The sequence below is a fragment of the Crocodylus porosus genome, unplaced genomic scaffold (assembly GCF_001723895.1).
Source record: "Crocodylus porosus isolate Cpor-Errol unplaced genomic scaffold, CroPor_comp1, whole genome shotgun sequence".
Classification (NCBI taxonomy): Eukaryota; Metazoa; Chordata; order Crocodylia; family Crocodylidae; genus Crocodylus; species Crocodylus porosus.
Window position 1 is genome coordinate 61222480 of NW_017728906.1, and position 16719 is coordinate 61239198.

General features: G+C 45.6%; 1 long non-coding RNA gene across 1 annotated transcript in view; it reads right to left on the minus strand.

Annotated features, from left to right (window-relative positions):
* LOC109305988 overlaps positions 1-12040 on the minus strand; it is a 19372-nt gene extending 7332 nt beyond the window's left edge. Inside the window, exons 1-2 of the long non-coding RNA XR_002099802.1 lie at positions 12017-12040; positions 4460-4465 (exon numbers count right to left, since the gene is read on the minus strand). This is a non-coding gene — a long non-coding RNA (uncharacterized LOC109305988). The remainder of the gene's footprint in view (positions 1-4459; positions 4466-12016) is intronic.
* Positions 12041-16719: the final 4679 nt, after the last annotated feature.

A 16719-nucleotide genomic window follows, 5' to 3' on the forward strand; every position in this document is an offset into this window, starting at 1 on the left:
CTTTTTAGCCTCAGGAGGTCTGCTAGATCCCTGGAGAGCCGGGTGGGGCTGCTGTGCCCTCTTGCTTCCTTTTCTAAGAGATGGAATAGACTTAGCTTGTGCATTGAGGATCGCTCCCTTGAGGAGCAACCACTCTGCTTGAACTCCACTCTCCCTGGTGTCGTGGTCCCTTAGGGCCTCACTGACAAGCCTCCTGAGCTTGTCAAAGTTAGCTTTCCTGAAGTCAGGGACTTCAGTGCTGCTGACTGACTTGGCAGCTTTACGGCAGATGGTAAAGGTGATCACCTCATGGTCGCTGTCACCAAGCTTCCCATCGATCACTAAGTTGCCAACTAGGTCAGCCCCAGATGATAAGGAAGTGTCTGTGTACTACTGAGGTAGCTCAGGTTGAAATTGAAAGACTTATTTAATGTTTATTTATCGGGCTAGGCAATTTCCTTAGCTACAGTAACTTACAATAGCTCCAGTTGTTTCTGTGGAACCCCAGTGATTCATATCACACAAGGCCTTGGCCCTATCTTTTAGACAGTCAGTGCCCAAACTTAATTGTTTTTCAATCTTTTGCTTTCCAGCAAAAATGAGTGGCAATATCATCTGGCAAAATGACCCTGGAAATGCAAGTTAAAAGCTCTTTAGGAATATCCTCAGTCTAACTCACCAAGGGTGCTTGCAGGTGTAAAAACAAAACAAAAAACCCACCAAAAAAACAAAAGCATGCTTCACTAAGCCCCATGCATGCCCAGAAGAGGCAGCACGTCACTTCAACCCAGCTCACCTAATATCTGTAAAGATCGGGCACTTTAGTGGGGGTTTTTTGGTACTTTTAGCTAAAGCTGATTCAATCAACTATTAGAAGTTGCTGAAGTGCTTCATCTTCGCAGACGCTGCAGAGCCAACTGGAAGTAATGCACTGCTTTCTCCAGTAAAGTGCAGTTTGTTTTTTTAATGTCTGCAAGCAGGCGTTCCAAAGCCTTGGACAAGCCACTTGGCTGTGCTTTATTTCCCATACCCATGAATGGAGGTTAATATCTTCCCACCTTGATGAACACTGTGAGAATTAGCTTGAAGATGTGGAGTGCTGTACAAATTCAAGCAATAAGCATTCTTTTTTCTTCCATCAAAGAAATAAAAATAAATATTTCCCATTTTCTGTGCTGGATGTTCCAGTAAAAAATTAATGTGCTGGCTTCTGGAAAGGAGGGACAGCAGTCATAGTTATTCTTCTACTCATACAAAAGGTGACAGGGATCCTTTATATCCTTTACAGAATATAAGCCAGCAGGCATTTAAACCCAAAGGGGAGGTGCTGCCCAATTTCTCCTACCTTAGTGTAGCTAGCATAAGCACCAACTTTTATTTTTGCTGGTGATGGACATGGAAAGTTTTACGCATTTCAGGTGACAGCCCTCTTTCTGAGGGAGCCCAGGATCCTCAGGCCTCCATGTGCTGGGCACTAGGGGTACGCGAAGCGAGTCCTATTGGACTCGAATTCAGCCTGAATCAGGGACAGTGATTCAATTTGTTGATTCGGATCACGGCCCTGATTCAATTCGGCCAAATATGAATCTGAAGTTTCGTTGCTGATTCAGAGAATCAGCAATTTGGACATAGACACAGCTTTAAAAGTTTGGGGTTTGGGGGAGGGGGTTGTTTTTTTTACATACCTTGAGGTAGCAGGTACAGTTCATGCATGCTGTGATGCTGGGGCGCATGGAGCATCCCACAAGAGTACAGGGGGCCCTCCACGTGCTCAGTGGCAAACCCAGAAGTGGACCAGAAATACTTCCAGTCCACTTCCGGGTCTGCTGGGGAGCACATTGGGGGGCTCCCCCAACCTCCAACCCCTGGCTCAACAATCAGGTTCAGGGGGGGCCCGGGTTCCCCCTGCAGACCCAGGAGGCACCAGTCACTGACCCGGGGGGAAATGCTCCCCCCCCCCCACGCACTCCCTGGCAGACCTGAAAGTGGACCAGAAGTGCTTCTGGTCCACTTCCAGGTATGCTGCTGAGCATGCTGGGAAGCCGCCACACTCCTGTGGGACACTCCATACTCCCCAGCATTGCAGCACTCAAGAGCCGCACTAGTACCTAAAGGTATATAGAAAAAACAGTTAAAGCTGTGTCTATGTCCGAATCTCTGAATCTTTCCAAATCTCTCCAAATCGATTTGGAAAGAGATTAAAGGGTCCTCTGATTCAATTCAGATTCAGAGATTCAGCCACCGAATCAGGCCAAATCTCTGCCGAATCAAATCAGAGACCAAAGCTTCATACAGCCATACTGGGCACCTCTAGTGGCTAGTACAATCCATTCACTATGTCCCACATATAAAGAAACTGAGAATGACTCTCTGCATAGGAAGACCTCAGGTCTGGACCCTTCATAAAGGTCAGCTGCAGTAGATATTTTAGGCTGAGGTTTCACACTTGGCTCTCCTTGCTTTAGTTAGAAATAAAAAACCCCCAGAAACTCTCGGAAAAAGAACAGTGACTTTTCATATCCCAGAGAGGAACATCAGGGTCACTTTGCACTGTACCTGTGGGTAATGACCACATAGAACCATTACACCAGCCAATGCTAAGTTACCATAAATCTTATTCTTGTCCTGTTAGAATACCTAAGCCAAGGACATCTTTGACCAATTCATTTTACTGCATTACAACACACAGTCCAAACAACACTAAGAGAGGCTTCTTGTAATTTGGTTAGGTTTCAAACAGTCCCTCCACCTGTCCAAGTTGGATTGCCCTTTCCCATATGATCAAAATCTACATCATAGCTTCTCAGTGACATTGTGGGATGAAGCTAGTTCATGTCACTTGTGCCTTAAGGATGGGATGCCCTCAATCATAACCTGCCCACCCATGTCTGCTTCTAAGAACCAAACCCAGAAGGAAGCTCCTCCTAGGGTGCCTCCCACAACTGGCTCCAGCACGCCTGAGCACAACCACAGGGGGTTGCCCCCATACTGGCTTCACACCATATTTCTGACTTGTGAGCAGGAACAGATGAGCATGACATGTTCATGTGCAACCCCAGGGGCACAGGGGACAAGGTCTAGGGCAGTGATTCTCAGCCAGGGTGCCTTGAGATCCTTTCAGAGGTGCTGCAGGATGCCAGATGATGTTAGCGCTGTTAGGTGTACAGACACAGTTCACAAGATAAACCCAGAGATTTCAGATAAGAATCCATAATGTTAAAATTCTGACCTGTTGTGGTCTTTCTGAATTCTTTGCAACAGAAGTATTTTTCTGTAGACAAAAAGAGTGAAAACCAAGAGCTGGCATTTTCCAAGTGGGGCCTTGAGTCTAAGGGTGCCTTCAGTCTAGAGATGCTGAGAACCTCTGGTTTAGGGATGCCCAGGGGAACCCAGGTCCTCCTACATGCCTGGCTGTGTCCCAAGGACTCATCTTCCAGTGGCCACCTATTCCCCTCACCTATTTACTCTACAACACCCCCTACACAAGGCTTCTCCTTGGCCCCTTCTCAGGGTTGCTTCATGTGATATTTCAACCAAAATTCTTTCCTCAGATTTTTTCTTGCCCCCTTCCTAAACACCTTCAACTGTCTATATAGGGAAACCTCAGTATTGTTTATATCACTGAGACACACAAAGGGGCCCCAAGCATGAGCCAAGTCCATAATTATTATGTGTAGTATGTTCAGAACAGGGCAGGACCTACTTACAAGCAATATAACATGTTATATATCCATAAACTGCTCCCTACTTCATTCCAGGTAGGTAATATACTACTTCCATCACCCCACTGTCAGTAGAGTTTGCCACAGTTTTACCTCCTTTTGAAGTATTTCACCACACCCTAAATGATCACTCTATCTCTCTTCCATAGTTTTCTTCAGAGGCATCTCTCTCTCATAAACAGCATGCTTATTGTAGATATTTATACTTTGTTCTAAATCCCCTTCCCTTCTCATTCACCACTGATTTTCATAGCAATCAAGTCTCCTTCCTGGCAGGGCTACACTCAGAGTTTTCAGACTGTTCCCTTCCCAAGTTAATGATAAAAGCTCCATTTCAGAAAATGCAATCTTCTCACAGCAGTCCACTGAGGTAGCTAATATCATCTTGAAAAGCTTGGCAGAAAAGCTACCTATGAGATCTGTTTTACAGCCAGTAATATAAAGGGAATAAAAGAAAAAAAGAAAAGAAAAATGACAGTACTTCACTCAAGAAATCCACAAAATCTTCAAAACCCAATTCATTTTTCATTATACACTATTCACCAGGGTACACATATCTAGGGAGCAATGTGTTCAAGTTCCAGGTCTCTCTGCAGAATTACTTTATACCACTTAGCAACCAGGAGAAATTGAAATTCTCTGAAAGATATTTTATAAAGTTAATTCTTTCTTTATCATAAAAAGATACTTCAGGAGAGTACCTTGTCCTTGCTTTACACTAAAATGAAGTGATAATAGTGATAAAGAGATACAACAACATTAGACTGGCAGTGACAACATTACTGGAAGTGATATGATGACAAAGTGCCTTGCTTTTTCAGGAACAAATTTAACCCCAGCTACATCTGAAAGGACTGCTTGCTCTACAGAGAAGATAGATCAACAGGATTTAACTTTTCATTTTTTTTAAACCTTTGTTATAAAAATATTAAAAACAAAGGATAAAAGTACAAAATGTGTAGTCCCCCCAGGGGCTGATCATGAACCACTTGTCAGCAACAAAAACACCACATCACTAGAGACTGTGTCCCCCTCCTCCACAAAACCCTTCATGAAGTTACAGGTTTAAGACTAGCTGTCCATCTTCTACTTTGTAGAGTGCCCCCTTGATGGCCAAGTATGACACAAACTGGTCCACATTTTGTTGCAAAATGAAGTGTCCAAACTCAAATCCCTGGACCAAGAAGCAGAAGAGTTGGAAGGTATAATCAGAGCCAGCCCCTGCAAGCTTTTTCTGTGGTTTTCCAAGGTCACCATCTTGGTCTGTCCCAGCAGAATAATAACCAGGCAGATCATGCTCCTCTAAGCTGCTTGATACAGGACAGAGGAGATGCATACAGTCAGAGAAGTCCAAGTCCATTTAAACTAGCAACAGAAATCAAGGATAAGATGTCCTTTGGTGTGTAGGGAACAGGAGGGAAATCAGATGGAAGCATGGGACCATTGCTTAACAACTCAGGACAGCTGGTTACCGACACTCCTGAAAACTGAACTCCTGAATGACAACACTGCTTCGGTATTTCACCAAACTAAGGGGAAAATCATGCTAGATAAGGTCCAGAACAGGCGTGGTGGGAATGACCACCTTCCTACTGCTGACGTTGAGCTGGTGCGTAATCAGTTAGAAAAGTTAGACATTTATAAGTCAGCAGGACCGGATGACCTTCATCCAAGAGTGCTGAAGGAGCTGGCCAAAATCATCACGGGACTTCTGGCGAAACTCTTCCAAAACTTGTGGCACTTGGGTGAGGTCCCTGAAGACGGGAAGAGGGCCAATGTTGTGCCCATCTTCAAGAAGGGGAGGAGAAAGGACGCAGGCAACTATAGGCCAAATTAGCCTAACTTCTATCCTAGGAAAATCCTGGAAAAATTAATCAAGGAGTCTATGTGCAATACACTTGCAGAAGGTAGAATTCTGAATGACAGCCAGCATGGCTGCATTGTGGGCAGGTCTTGTCTTACCAGCCTCGTCTCCTTCTATGACCAGGTCGCTCACCACCTGGATAAGAGAGAGGAGGTCAACATTATATACCTAGATGTCCAAAAGGTCTTTGATCTGGTATCCCATGATGTTCTTACAGGAAAATTGAAGGCTTAACTGCTCAGCAGCTAGGTGGGTAGGAAGCTGGCTGTGAGGTAGGACCCAGAGAATTCTAATGAATGGATCTGTGTTATCCTGGTGAGAAGTGGCCAGTTGCATCCCTTGGCGGTCCATGCTTGTTCCAATGCTTTTCAACATCTTTATAAATTATTTGAATGTTGGGATGAAGAACTCACTGGCCAAGTTCACAGATGGCACCAAGATATGGGGCAGCGTGGTCATGCTTGAAGATAGGCTGCAGATACAGATGGACCTAGACAGGCTAGCAAGCTGGGCAGATCAGAACCAGATGAAGTTCAACACTGAGAAATGTAAAGTGCTCCATCTGGGGACGAACAATCCCCAACATGCTTACAGGCTCAGTAGCACCAAACTGACCAGGCACCATGACTGAAAGGGTCCTGGGGGTAATAACAGACCATAGTATAAACATGAGCCATCACTGAGATGCTGTAGCCAGCAAAGTAAACGATACCCTGGTATGCATCAACCAATGCATCTCAAGCAAAACCAAGGAAGTGATTCTTTCGCTTTACTCAGCATCTTTCGTGACACCGCAGTTGGAGTACTGTGTCCTGTTCTGGGCACTGCATTTCAACAAGGATGTGGAAAAGCTTGCGAGATGCCAGAGAAGAGCCACATGTATGATCAGGGACTTGCAAGGTAAGCCATATGAGGAAAGGCTGAGGGACTTGGGTCTCTTCAGCCTAAAAGGAGAAGGTTGAGAGGGGACTTGGTAGCAGCTTACCGCTATATCAGGAGAATACATCAAGGGCTCGGTGAACAACTGTTCACCATGGCACCCTTAGGGAAAACCAGGAATAATAGCCACAAACCCCTGGAAGACCATTTCAGGTTTAACGCTAGGAAAAACTTCTTCACAGTTAGTGTCCGGACTGTGGAATAAGCTCCCTCCAGAGGTGGTGCAATCACCTACTCTGGAAATCTTCAAAAGGAGACTAGACAGTCACCTCTCTGGGCTCACCTGACCCCAACTGTCTTCCTGCCAAGTGCAGGGGGGCTGGGCCTGGTGATCTTGCAAGGTCCCTTCAAGCCCCTTACAATCTATGAATCTAGAAGTCCAACACACCAAGGGGATGCTGAAGGCAGTAGAATGCCCACAGCAAGAAGTAATCCAGGAAGACCTGAAAGAGTCTCCTCCATCTCCTGCTCACAGAAAAGACAACCCACAATGTTGCCAGGTTTCTAGAGATTGTATATGGCTGCTTGCAGATATAAAAAAAAAAAATGTGCTTTACCTGAAAAAGTAGCACGTTATTTGGACCCAGCTCTGCAGTGTCTATCTAGTTCAGGTGCTTCAGCAGGGCTTTTTGGCACTTTGCTTTAGCTGATTTAATCAGTTATTAGATAAAAGTGCCAGAAAAGCCCCACTAAAGATCTATACAAACTTAAGGCAAGCTGGGTCCATCAAAGGCACTGCACCTCTTCTGGGCATGCACTGGTCTTGGTGCAGGAGCATACCAAGTTAAAATAAAGCACTATTATTTTTATGTCTGCAAGCAGCCTATGAGAAAGAACTGTTAGAATCATTGATTAAGTCTACAGGGCACAATGCAGTGGAGGGCAGAGATACCCAAACTAGAGCTGACTCAAGTATCAACAGCGGTATTAAAATAGTTTTCTGCCTGGGTTTATATACTCTAGCTCAGCTATCTCTGCAGGGCATTGCATTATGCTGTGTTTGTATACTGTGCATGCAATGTTTTAATTGCAAGGGGCTTCTGCAAAGTTTGATGGTCTCCTTATCTACAGAAAGAAAGAAGGGAGGGGGATGGGGGAAAAGCCATCAGAGTCTTTAAACCAGGGGCAGGCAAAAGTCCAGCCCGTGGGCCAGATTGGGCCTGCAGCAGACTCCATTTCCCAGCAGCCCCTGCCCACATCACTGTAGCTGGTTTCCATGGAGACTCCAGCAGCAGCAAAGTAACAGTGCAGGGCCAGGTTTTCCATGGAGACTAGCCCCAGCAGCACTGGCAGGGTGTGCAGCTGGGCAGAGAGCTGCTCCAGGGCTGGGATCTTACAGCAGTGACAGCGTGGTCTGGAACTAGGACAGAGCTGTGATCTGCGCCTGCACACTCCTGCCCATGATCCCAGCCCTGGAGCAGCTCCCTACCCAGCTGCGTGCTCTGCCAGCACAACTGGGGCCAGGCTCCATAGAAACCCTAGCCCCACACTGTCATGGCAGCACTGCTGCTGTGGTCTCTATGGAAACCAACATCATGAACAGAGGCTGCTGGGAAATGGAGTCCGGCCACCAGCTGGATCCACCATTTTGCCCACCCCTACTTTAAACAGACAGCCTACATGGAGGGCATCTCCCACAGTGATTAAGAACCATAGCTAAAATAAAAGCATGTAAAGGGATGTGTTCTTCACTAATTTAAAGTAAAAATACTTCTTTTACAAACTCTGAAGCCTGTTGACGGACAGGCAAATGTGTCCCCTTATTAGCCAGAATACAATTTGGGAACCCCAAGTATGCAAATCCATCTGTATCTCCAGGCTGATGCTCTCTGTACCTTTATAGAAGCACACACCTCCATAACAGCCCTAACAGTCCTTCCACCAACAGATGTGTAGCTAACAGGTTGGAGAGCTTCTGGATGCTGTTAGAAAAACAAGATGACCCATGAGAAGCAGATGACCCTTGAGAAGCATATGACCTTTCCCTAAGCTTAAAGATAGCCTTTTGCTGACAGTAAGCAAACTTGTTCTGTGTATTTTGTAACTTCGTAATAGCAAAAAAAAAAAACCCAAAGCTAGTGGAAATTCCCCAAAGATGTGTATGCATATATGCCTTATGCCTATGTATACCTATATTTGCATATGTATGACCTGTTAGTGTAAAAAGTGCTACCAAACTCAGATCAAGGGAGCTCTTTGTCTACTGGGCACTGAGTAACCCCTCTGCAGAGAAATAAATCATCTTGCCGACACTCCCTCATTCTCTGCCTAAATGATCGCAGCTAGGAACGAGCTCAGCAAAAGGGATGAGATCAGTGCTCCTCGGTGTATGAGCACACCCTTCAGTGTATGTGTGCTACACAGTAGTTGATCAAATTTCCCCAACAATGCTATCATTCCCTACTCTTGCAGCCTGAGGGAACTTCTTATGTCTCTTGTACTACTGTAGCAGCTCCAGGGTGATCTCCCTGCAGATCTTGCAGACAGTGCCTTTGATGTTGCTTTTGTTACTTTTCTAATGCTGCTGGACATCATAGTTAGCCCTCCCCACCAGTCACCATTATGTTCCTGAACCATTTAAAGATTCTCCAGAAAAGCATTGCCCATAAGAAGTTGCTTGATCTCATCCTGCTCTTCCAACTCCTGGTTTGACAGCACAGCAGCAGCTTCCACTAAACAGACACGTGGAAGCAGATCACAAACACATTTGGAACAGCCTCTCTGTATTAATGACAAATCAGGCCACACAGAAGATATTTCCAAGATTACACAGGGAATCAGTGGCAGATGTAAGAGCAGAATTTAGGTTTCAGTACTTATACTAGGATGCCTGATACAATATGCTACTTCCTGCATGGATACAAGTACTACAAAGGTTTATCTATGCAATATAAGCCTCTCTACATGGCTGCCTTTGACCTCACAAAAGCTTTCGACTCTGTCAGCTGAGAAGTGTTGTGGAGGATCTTTCTGAAATACAGATGCCCACTGAAATTTGTCACCATTCTCTGCCTGATCTATGACAGTATGCGAATGGTGGTTCTCACTAATGGATCTATTACAGATCCCGTTGAGGTTAAAATGGGAGTTAAGCAAGTCTGCATCATTGCTCCAGATCACAACATCAAATCCAAAAACAAGCTCATGGTTTATCAAGCAGTCATGATCCCCACCTTGCTGTACAGAGCTGGGACATGGACACCATACAGGAGACATCTAAAGTTGTTGGAGAAGTACCATCAGGTGCTTGTCCATATTACACCTCTCCTGTTTCCACATTACACTTTTCCTGTGTCCATGTGACAAAAATCACCATTAAACTAGCTAAATCTTGTCCATGTATCCACGTTATCAGCTGATTTGATCATTTTAGGTGGGGGGATGAGGGTTGTGGTAATTTAAAACACCTCTGACATGTTTTATTTTTAGCTCCTGAATTTCTTCCATGAGGGCTTTTTTTTATTATTTTAAATTTTCAATGTGGATCTGACTTACGCTCAAAAATGGGATTTTCCCTGCTTTGCAACAATTTCACCACCAGGTGCCATTTGGGTTCACTTGGTAATCCATAGAAATCCACTGAATTTTTATTGCAATGCTGCAACAAGACTCCAGGGGCTAATCTTGTAAATTGATACTGGTGTTTTAGTTCAAGGTTCAGATTAATGAAAAATACAACTTTTTTGGACCCCCAAAAAAATTGTTCCCTGTGTTCACATGCACTTCATGGCAGAGATCAAACTGTTATAGGTCAGGCAGTTCAAGACTCAGGTTAATTAAAATTACTTTTTCTTGGACTGGGTTTTTGGTTGTAGCAGTGTTGGTCTAAGGATGTAGGCAGATCCCCAAGGTTTAAAAACCACACCAAGTTTAGTCTCCCTGTGGTTCAGGAGTTGTGGGTCAGGAATGAGGGGAACCAGCAGGGCTGGGGGGGGCAAGGGACTGTGGGTTGGGAGTGAGGGGCACCAGCTGTGCAGGTCAGGATGAGGGGACCTGGCAGGGCTGGGGGCAGGGGTAACCCGGGTGGTACTCAGATGAGGTACTCCCTCTCCAACTGAAGGGCTTTACCAGGTGTTAGCGTGCTATAGGAGGGGTAGCCACTTATCAGGGAGCAGCTGTCTTCCTATCCCATATAAAGCAGAGCTGAGACCAAATGGAACTTAACCATATACAGGTTTAATGGGGAAAGAACAGGGTGGAATATAACACGTGGGGGGCAAAGGGACCCTGGGAGATAATGGTACCCCCCCTCAGTGAAGGGCCTTGGCAGTATATGGTAAGGGCTGTGCTAAACTGTTATATGTGGCCATTGCACCCAGCTCTGGGGTGTATCTCAGCCCTCCCCATAACACACTGTTATATGCAGGTGTTACACTCCAGAGCTGGGTGCATATCTGCCATTCCCATGAGCTGTTATATGTGGCTATTACACCCCAGAGCTAGGGCTACCCCATGCCATGCTTCTGTGTCACTGGGGTACTCTCTTGGACACCCTAACCATATGGACTGGACCGGGGAGAATTTCCAGCTGTAATCCTAGGCCAAAAAACAGCCCAATTTCAAGAAAACTAGAAAAACCACAGAGGTATGATGTAGGGTGGCCCAAGAAGCATTTCCATCTCCAATCCAGTCCAAAAGAAATTCCTTATTTGCGCCTGTATACTTAATACAGTGGGCATGGGGGGACTATCAGTTGGCAGCCTGGCACATACAAACCACGCTTTGCGCCTGGCAAGACTCTGGTCAGAGATGTCCAAGAGAGTCCCCTGGTGCCACAGGGTGGCCCAAGAACAATTTCTAGCCATACTCCCAGCCCCAAATCCAGTTCCTTATTTGGGTACCTATACTTAGCACTGTGGCTGGGGTGCTGTTAGTTGGCAACCTGGGACGGCCAAGCTGTGTTTTGGGCCAGGAAAGACTCTGGTCAGGAATGTCCAGGAGAGTCCCCCAGTGGCACACAGGCATGGTGTCAGATATCCAGGAAGGATTTCAATCTGTAATCTCAGACCAAAAGCCAGTTCCTTATTTGAGCCCATATACTTAGTACAGTGATAATGGGGAGGCTGTCAATTGGCAGCCTCGCATGAACAATTTGGGCTTTGGGCTGGGCAAGTCTCTGGTCAGAGATGTCCAGGAGAGTCCTCCAGTGCCACAGAGGCATGCTGTGGGATGGCCCAGCTCTGGAGTGTAATGGCCACGTATAACAATGTATGATGAGGGCTGTGATTAAATGTTATATGTGGCCATTACACCCCAGAGCTAGGGCCACCCCACACCATACCTCTGGTGCTGGGAACTCTCCTGAAAACCCCTGACCATGTAGGCTGGCCCAGGAAAGATTTCCAGCTGTCATCCCAGCCCAAAAACCAGCTCCTTATTCAAACCCATATACTTGGTATAGTGTGCATGGGTGGCTGTGAGTTGGCAGCCTGGCATGAACCTACAGCACTTTGGGCCAGGCAAGACTCTAGTCAGAGATGTCTGGGAAAGTCCCCCAGTGGCACAGAGTCACGGTGTGTGTGTGTGTGGGGGGGGGCGAGTTAAGAAGGATTTCCATCTCTAATCTGAGTCCAAAAGAAATTCCTTATTTGAGCCCATATACTGAATACAGTGTTCATACAGGGCTGATAGGACAATGCACTGTCGGATTTCACCACTCCAGGATTCAGTCAGTCACTCAACTGGTTTTACAGGTTCTGCTGGGGAATTGTAAGGCAATGGTCTGAGGGGGGGTGGGAAATCGTCCTCTCTAGTTCTACAGGAGACACAATATACAACAATCACACAGAAAACATGATCATGCTTTACAGCCAAGCCACTGCCCCCCCAGTCCTGCCTATGTCTCTCACTCCCAACCTGAAGCCCCCTGTCCCACCAGCTCGGCCAGTTCCTCTCATTCCAAGCTGAACTGCAGCCCCCCCAGCCCAGCTGATGCCCCTCACTTCTGACCCGCAGCCCCCTGCCCTTCCAGCCCCCTCCCCCCGCAACCCTGCTGGTGCACTACACTCCTTACCTGCAGCCCCCTGCCCCTTCAGCCCAGCTGGTGCCCCTCACTCCTGACCCACAGCCCCCTGTACTCCCAGAAAGAGGCAGCAGTATGACTGTCAGGCAGAGCAATGCAAGCAGAAGGTGGTCAAAGGAGAACAGGGACGTGTTGCTGGGTTCAAAAATAGGCTTAGAAGGAACAGGAGTACCAGATAAGAGGGGCAAGCTTGTGGGGTAGAGGACAGGGGAACAAGTATTGAAGGGATCTGGTTGTAGGCTAGGGGGATATGACTCCAGGTAATGATGATCTGCCAACGCAGCAGTTAAAAGATTGAAATGCAGATAGAGTAAGTGATAAGAAAATTCCTCTCATTGAGCCTGGGCTGTTTCTTTCTTCACCTCAACCCACACCATGCCCCTGCTATGTTGGGGGAGAGGGGGGAAGGTGTTAGCTCATGCTGGCCACTGTGGGGTGATTGTGGGGGGAGGAGGCATTAGAGTAGACTGATTGCGCCCCCGCCCCAACCTCACTTTGGGGGAAGCTGTCCTGGTACTGAAGGCATCTTAATCAACCTCAATAAGAACCCCAACCAACCCCTCGCTAGGTCTCAGCCTTGGAAAAAGTCCTGCTCTTTGACGCAAGGATACAAATGACAGAAGACACAGGTTTCTTTCTGTTTTACATAAAAGTCTCCGTAGTAATGTTTCCATTCAGGCTTTAGCCTGGGTACATGATACCCAGACGCCAACACACAGGGAGGCGGGGTGGGGACGGGGGACCAGACCCTTTGTGTAGCCTTGTGTAGCCTATGTGTATGCCACACCCAGCACAACAACATGCAGAAAAAGCAGGGGGAAGAACTGCTTTGGGACCAGGCTTGGGCAGGGGGGACAGCCCCTTCAGGAAGCCTGTGGTACAGGCCCCCAGTGCCAATCCAGACTTGTGATGGGGAGGCAGGCAGGCTCACTCCTGCAGCCCTTTGCATGAAAAGATTTCCCACCCCAACCAGTAGTGCCCTATGCAACAAGCACCCAGAAAAAAGTGGGAGGCTTTGCAAAGGAGGCAGACAGCACTGCTTATTTAACTCAAACCCCACCAAAAAACCTGTGGCTCTCAAGCAAAGCTGCCAACAATTCCTCCCAAAGAAGCAACCTGGCATGACCCAAGAAAATAAACCAACCAAAATATCAAATCTTGTCCTAAAGCACCACCTGGCAGTGAAGTAGTACTGAAAGGGCAGAAGGGTAAAATAGTTATAGTATAATAAGCTATTATGTGGTAAATCAAGTCCACATTACTGAATTAGTCGTCATAAACTAAGAAAGAAAAATTAAACCAGGAACATTTTTAGCAGGTAAATGCTGATTACATGGACAAATACCCATCAATGCTGCCTGTGGAATATCCTTCGAATCCAGTGGGAAGACAGATGCACCAGCATAAACATCCTCCTGCAAGCAAACACCATAAGTATTGAAGTGATGATTATGCGACATCAACTTCATTGGGCAACCCATGTCATCCAGATATCCAACTCCAGACTCCCAGAGCAAGTTTTATTCTCCCAGCTCAGCCAAGGCATACTTTCAAGAGGAAGGCAGAGAAAGCACTTCAGGGACATCCTCAAGGCCAATTTTTAAAAAAATGCAACATTGATGTCAACTCATAGGAGTTGGCCCAGGACCACCCCAAATGGAGGAAGAATCTGATGCAGGGATCTCAGTATTTTGAAGCCTCATGACAACAACAGGAAATGGAAAAGTGGAAGTGGCAGAAACAGCATGTCACAGATCAAATCAAGAGTCTACCCCAAACAGAAACACGTCTGAGCTACAGTAGAGTCTGTTGATCCCAGATAGGCCTCATCAGGAAACTTTGGACGCACAGATGAGACAGTCTTGGAAGAAAATCATCTTTGACTATGAGGGATTACCAAAGAGGATATATTCTTTATATGATGGATGTAACTTAAAGTGTATCCCATCATGCTGTAAAAGTAGAACAGTACAATTTAATATAACCAGCCACAAGTAAGTGAGGTGTCTAAAAAAATCATATCTTCCTCCCTTCCCAGTAAGTTCCAGCCTTTACAGATCTCCTTTCCCTCCGATGTTCTCTTTTATTTTCAACTGAGGGGGAAGGAAGAGAAGGAATGGGGAAAAAGTTGTAGAGGCAGTTAGTAAGATTATTAGGGATAAAGACCCTATTTTATGAAATGAGACTAGAAGAGTTTGGCTTGTTTAGCTAAAACTAGCCAAAGGCTGATATGGAAATACAACTATCTTAGGGTAATACAGGGAGGGAAAAGAACTAAGAGGACAATGTATAAACTACAAAATGATATACTGAACATGAATAAATCCAGGCTGAAAATTAGGAGGTTTCTAACCATTAGAAAGTTGTTACAGATTCTCATTGGTTTAATTAGTATAACAGGCGGATAAAAAGCACACACAACCAACCCCCGCCCCCCATCAAACAAACCTCTAGATGTTTTTAAAAAAATAAATTATATGACATGATCTTTTCAATAGATCAATGACCAGGAGGTCCTTTCTAATCCTAGGCACTTGAGAAAAGTCTTTTTTTTTAAGAAAATGTCTAAAATGTTTGGTTTTCAATATTCTGATAAGTATTTTTATTTGCTGAATACTGCTTTTCAGCCCTCACGTGCAATATATTTTACAAGATTGTGAGTATTTTCCGCTTTATTTTAGATTGGGAAATGGAGGCCTCCATTTTTTTGGGAGACTCGGTTTCTAAGGGTTCATTTTAAGATGCATCCTAGTGTGATGCCCCTGGTAAAGTTGACTTCATTAGAAGCCAGGATTTCACCACCAAATCCCAGTTTTCAGACATGCCAAATTATCACCTTCAAATGAAGTTAGGGGAAATCTTAAGTATTCAACCTATCTGCAAATCTCAAGCTACCTGTAGGTGCTCAACTTGAGCCATCCAAGAACCAAAAGTAGCCTCCAAATACCTTGAATAGTTCCTTGAAGTTACAAAGCAACTTTAGAGATTAAATCCCCTAGACTGGTGTCCTACCCACTGGAGCTCTGTAATATATATCCACGTTTTATCCCACATTTATGAGGTAACCTACAACAAAATAATATCTGAATGTTTCAATCTCATCCTTTAACATTCAGTACTGGACTGCAGTGCATCCATGGATGCTGAGAGACTTGGCTAATGTGATTATAAAGCCAGTGGCCATTATCTTTGAAAACTCATGGTAATCAGGGGAGGTTCCAGATGACCGGAAAAGAACAAATTTAGTGCCCATCTTTAAGAAAGGGAAAAAGGAGGATCCAGGGAACTACAGATCAATCAGCCTCACCTCAGTCCCCAGAAAAATCATGGAGCAGGTCCTCAAGAAATCCATTTCTAAGCACTTGGAGAAGACAGTGGTCAGGAACAGTCAGCATGGATTCACCAAGTCATGCCTGACCAACTTGATTGCCTTCTGTGATGAGATGAGTGGCTTTATGGATGTGGGAAAAGCAGTGGATGTGATATACTTTGACTTTAGCAAGGCTTTTGATGTGGTCTCCCACAGCCTTCCAAGTAAGCCAAGGAAGTACAGGTTAGATGAATGGACTGTATGGTTGATAGAAAGCTGGATGGACCATCAGGCTCAATGAGTAGTGATCAATGGCTCAATGTCTAATTGGCAGTTGGTATCAATTAGAATGCTCCAGGGTTCAGTCCTGTGGCCAGTTTTGTTCAATTTCTTCATCGAACTTCATCAACAAACTACAGAAAAGATGTGGACAAGTTGGAGTGAGTCCAGCAGAAAGCAACAAAAACAGTTTGGGGGCTGGGACACATGATTTATGAGGAGAGGCTGAAGAAACTGGGCTTATTTAGTTTGCAGAAGAGAAGACTGAGTGGGGATTAACAGCTGCCTTTAACTACCTGAAGGGTAGTTACAAAGAGGATGGAGCTAGACTGTTCTCATAGTTTCATAGTTAGTAGGGCCAGAAGGGACCTGAGCAGATCGAGTCCAACCCCCTGCCATGGCAGGAAAAAGTACTGGGGTCAAACGATCCCAGCAAGGTGATTGTCTAGCCTTGTCTCAAAGACCCCCAAGGTAGGAGCCAGCACTACTTTGCTTGGAAGTTGTTCCAGATCCTAGCCGCCCTGACAGTGAAGTAGCGCCTCCTGATATCTAATCTGAATCTACCCTCTGCCAGCTTGTAACCGTTATTTCTAGTCACTCCTGG